Source organism: Anastrepha obliqua, unplaced genomic scaffold (assembly GCF_027943255.1).
Source record: "Anastrepha obliqua isolate idAnaObli1 unplaced genomic scaffold, idAnaObli1_1.0 ptg000153l, whole genome shotgun sequence".
Classification (NCBI taxonomy): domain Eukaryota; kingdom Metazoa; phylum Arthropoda; class Insecta; order Diptera; family Tephritidae; genus Anastrepha; species Anastrepha obliqua.
The window spans coordinates 167501-172500 of NW_026562245.1; the positions used below are offsets into that span (position 1 = coordinate 167501).

At 45.8% G+C, this 5000-nt stretch overlaps 1 pseudogene; it reads left to right on the forward strand.

Annotated features, from left to right (window-relative positions):
• Nucleotides 1-5000, forward strand: part of LOC129252181 (large subunit ribosomal RNA) — a 9725-nt pseudogene that overhangs the window by 537 nt on the left and 4188 nt on the right.

The following is a 5000-nucleotide window of genomic DNA, read 5'->3' on the forward strand; positions in this document are numbered from 1 at the left end:
TAATAAAGTATTTATCAAAAGATCATTGGTGATATTAAGTTTATTTAAATTAATTTGCTTTTTAAGCATATTAACATAAAATAAATACTAATGATTTGATAAAGTGTTGATAGATTTTATTATATATAATGCTAAAATTCATTTTTTGAATTTTACAAAAAATTTAATATCTATGATATTAATATTTATTTGTATGCATTTATATGATTAACAATGCGAAAGATTCAGGATACCTTCGGGACCCGTCTTGAAACACGGACCAAGGAGTCTAACATATGTGCAAGTCATTGAGTTATATTAAACTTAATGGCATAATTAACTTAACTTAAATATAATGGGATTAATTTTTAGTCTATTTTTTAATAAATAGTCAATTAATTCAATCCCGGGGCGTTCCATATAGTTATGTATAATGATAATTTATTATTATTTATACCTCTAACTGGAGCGTACCTTGAGCATATATGCTGTGACCCGAAAGATGGTGAACTATACTTGATCAGGTTGAAGTCAGGGGAAACCCTGATGGAAGACCGAAACAGTTCTGACGTGCAAATCGATTGTCAGAATTGAGTATAGGGGCGAAAGACCAATCGAACCATCTAGTAGCTGGTTCCCTCCGAAGTTTCCCTCAGGATAGCTGGTGCATTTAAAAATTATATAAAATAATCTTATCTGGTAAAGCGAATGATTAGAGGCCTTAGGGTCGAAACGATTTTAACCTATTCTCAAACTTTAAATGGGTAAGAACCTCACCTTTCTTGATATGAAGGTTGAGGTTATGATATAATGTGCCCAGTGGGCCACTTTTGGTAAGCAGAACTGGCGCTGTGGGATGAACCAAACGTAATGTTACGGTGCCTAAATTAACAACTCATGCAGATACCATGAAAGGCGTTGGTTGCTTAAAACAGCAGGACGGTGGACATGGAAGTCGTAATCCGCTAAGGAGTGTGTAACAACTCACCTGCCGAAGCAACTAGCCCTTAAAATGGATGGCGCTTAAGTTGTATACCTATACATTACCGCTAAAGTAGATGATTTATAAAACAATTTCGATTGATTTATAAATTTTGAAACTTTAGTGAGTAGGAGGGTACAATAGTGTGCTTAGAAGTGTTTGGCGTAAGCCTGCATGGAGCCGCTATTGGTACAGATCTTGGTGGTAGTAGCAAATAATCGAATGAGACCTTGGAGGACTGAAGTGGAGAAGGGTTTCGTGTGAACAGTGGTTGATCACGAGTTAGTCGGTCCTAAGTTCAAGGCGAAAGCCGAAAATTTTCAAGTTTTTAATAAAAAAAAATATTAATAAAAATATATTTAAAAATAATTAAAATACTTGAATTATTTTGAACGAAAGGGAATACGGTTCCAATTCCGTAACCTGTTGAGTATCCGTTTGTTATTAAAAATGGGCCTTGTGCTCATCCTGGCAACAGGAACGACCATAAAGAAGCCGTCGAGAGATATCGGAAGAGTTTTCTTTTCTGTTTTATAGTCGTACTACCATGGAAGTCTTTCGAAGAGAGATATGGTAGATGGACTAGAAGAGCATGACATTTACTGTTGTGTCGATATTTTCTCCTCGGACCTTGAAAATTTATGGTGGGGTCACGCAAACTTCTCAACAGGCCGTACCAATATCCGCAGCTGGTCTCCAAGGTGAAGAGTCTCTAGTCGATAGAATAATGTAGGTAAGGGAAGTCGGCAAATTAGATCCGTAACTTCGGGATAAGGATTGGCTCTGAAGATTGAGATAGTCGGGCTTGATTGGGAAGCAATACCATGGTTTATGTACTCGTTCTGGGTAAATAGAGAATTACGATTCTTGTTCCCCGGATAGTAGTTACGTAGCCAATTGTGGAACTTTCTTGCTAAAATTTTTAAGGAATTATATCATTCGATATATATTCCTTTTAAATTATAACGATTATCAATTAACAATCAATTCAGAACTGGCACGGACTTGGGGAATCCGACTGTCTAATTAAAACAAAGCATTGTGATGGCCCTAACGGGTGTTGACACAATGTGATTTCTGCCCAGTGCTCTGAATGTCAAAGTGAAGAAATTCAAGTAAGCGCGGGTAAACGGCGGGAGTAACTATGACTCTCTTAAGGTAGCCAAATGCCTCGTCATCTAATTAGTGACGCGCATGAATGGATTAACGAGATTCCTACTGTCCCTATCTACTCATTCTAATTGTGAACGTTGAAGCGAACGGACGCGTGAGCGGATGTTTTACTTTGCGAATTATAAAAATATTCTTGAGCGATTGTTTTTCCCTAGAAAATACTACATTTTACCGTCGGCAAGTGACGTACATTGTGTACAAATCGGCGCGTGTGTGTGTGCAGGAAACTGTTCGGCTGTCGTGCGACCGTCGGTGGGTTTTTCGCCGTTACTGAGAGACACTTAAATTGCGCGTACCTGACTGGTAGCTATTAAGCGAAAAACTATTGTGCGTGTAATTGTCCCGTCAAGTGGGCGCCGCTATAATTGCGCGCACCTGTGTCGGTGTAACACGTGCTGGAAAACTTTTATTGTTGTGCGGGTAGCGAGGAACGCTATAAATTTTTGCGAATTCTCTTTTGTGCTATATCCGCGAGTGATTAGCGCTAATTGAGTAACGCTGCGGTGAAGCAGTGCATGAACTGTGCATTGTGCTTAGTGAGTGCCGTTGTGTGAGTACGGGAAAATACCGCTGTGTTTTCCCGGAATTTTAGTGAGAGACGCTATAATTGCGCGCACCTGTGGGAAAACTAAAATCGTTGTGCGGGTAGCGAGAAACACTTTATACGGCGTAACTGTATAAGTGTGTGATAAACTGTGTGTGAAATTGTCGGTGGACTCTCCCGTTAGTGGGTGCCACTATAATTGCGTGCGGGTGCCACTAAAATTGTTGTGCGTTTTAATTGCGTGACGCGATTTACAGTGGTGGCAGAGGGCTATGCCCAAATTAGGCGTAGGAATGAAGAGGGCGAGCACCCCTCTCCAGGGCAGTTCGAGATTGGCGTCATCAGCGATGGATGAGTCAACGTCGGGGGAGGAAGAGGTCCTCCTGAGATCACCCCCCCGCATGAAGAAGAAAACCGCTGGAGGAGCAGCGGTCACAGCAGAAAAGGTGACGGCGAAAGCACCCGAAATGGGTAAGTTGGGGGTAAGCGGAAGCGAGGGCGTTTCCGAGGGGGAAAAAAAGGGGGAGAAAAAGGTGCGGAAGGCAGGGGCCAAATTGGGTCCAGCCGGGCAGCGGATGGAGAAAATCCGCAGAAATTTGGGTGCTCCCCTGGAGAATTCGGGAGCGTTCGGTGAAAAAGTTGGGGGGCAATTTATGGGGCGTTTCAAGTCCATTATGACGGCCTTTAGTGGAGCCGTCATAGACATGGACGGCGTCCCAAAGAACGCAGCGAAGGACCTCCTGGGATACTCCTTGGAGTTCGAGGCGCTTTTTGTGGAGATGGTGGCGGAGATCGCCCATCTTCGTGGGCGGTTGGAAGCCACAAAAACAAGTAGGGAGGAAGCACCTCGGAGGACGGCTGGAGCTTCGCTGGCTGGTGCAGCGCTGATGCCGGCACCTCAGGCGCCTGCGCCTGTGTTGCCTGCGTTGCCGGTGCCCAAGCCAGTTGAGACCTGGTCGGTCGTAGTAAGGGGTAAGACCCCCACTACGTCCAAAGAGGTGATCAAAAAAGTAGTAAAAGAGGTAGGGCCTTCTATGGGGGTAAGGGTGCACGAGGTGCGCCCGTTGAAGGATGGAGGTGCGATTATTCGCACCCCATCAGTTGCTGAGAGGGATAACTTGGTAAAAAATGCCAAGTTTTCCGAGGTGGGGCTCGATGTGAGCATACGTCGGAAGCTGGGGCCTAGGGTTGTGGTCCAGGGGGTCCACACGGAGATCTCCCCTGACGAGTTCATGGGAGAGTTGTTCCGTTTGAACCTCAAGGAGTTCAGCCCTGGGTGTCTTGAGAAGGACGTGAGGATGATCAGCCGTCCTTGGAAGGTCAGCCCTGATGGAGTGACGAATGTGGTCCTTGAGGGCACGGACATGCTAATGTCCGCCCTCCTGGAAGCAGGTCGTTGCTATGTTAAGTGGTTTTCCTTCCGGGTACGGCCGGACCAACTGACGCCCGGCTGCTTCCGATGCATGGGATTTGATCACAGGGTGGCAGAATGCAGAGCCAAGAAGGATGTCTGCCGTAGGTGCGGGCAGGAAGGACACAGGAGTGCAGGTTGTGGCAATGCCCCGCATTGTCGCAACTGTGCATTTAAGGGCAAGCCAGCCGGACATCTGATGATGTCCACTGTCTGCCCGGTGTACTGTGCCATTGTTGCCCGTGCGAATGCTAGACATTGATGGTTGAGCTATATCAACTGAACTGTCAGGGGTCTTATGCCGTGATGTGTGAATTGGGGGCGTGTATGTCGGAGGGGGGCTGCGGCATTGCTTTGCTCCAGGAACCATACTCCACCAATGGGGTGGTGAGAGGTCTTCCTGGTGGCTTCAGGGTCTTTACGGACCTTGGAGTCAATGCCGCAGTAGCTGTGTGTGAGCCAAGCTACTCTTGCGTAGTGGTTGACTCATCACAGTGGGGAGTATGTGTGTGTGTTGAGGGCGATTTCGGCAAAGTATATGTCGCCAGCCTATACTGCAAGTTCAATGAACCTCTAGAACCATACTTGAGATACATAGAGGCGGTGCTACTACGTGAAAGTAGCAACCCTGTCATCATGTGTCTCGATGCCAATGCCACCTCCCCGATGTGGTTCAGCAAAACATCCAGGCACACTGCTGGATATCGGAGCCACAGTCGTGGTGAGGCCATGAGCGATTGGGTGGTGGCAAATAGCCTCCTCATTGCAAACGAACCGAGTGAATGGTATACGTTTGATGGGCCTAGAGGAGTGAGCGACATTGACGTGACGCTCATGAATGAAGCAGCCGCGAGCAAGTTTGAATGTAGTTGGAGTGTCAAGGGTGGTTGGGGAATTAGTGACCATAATTT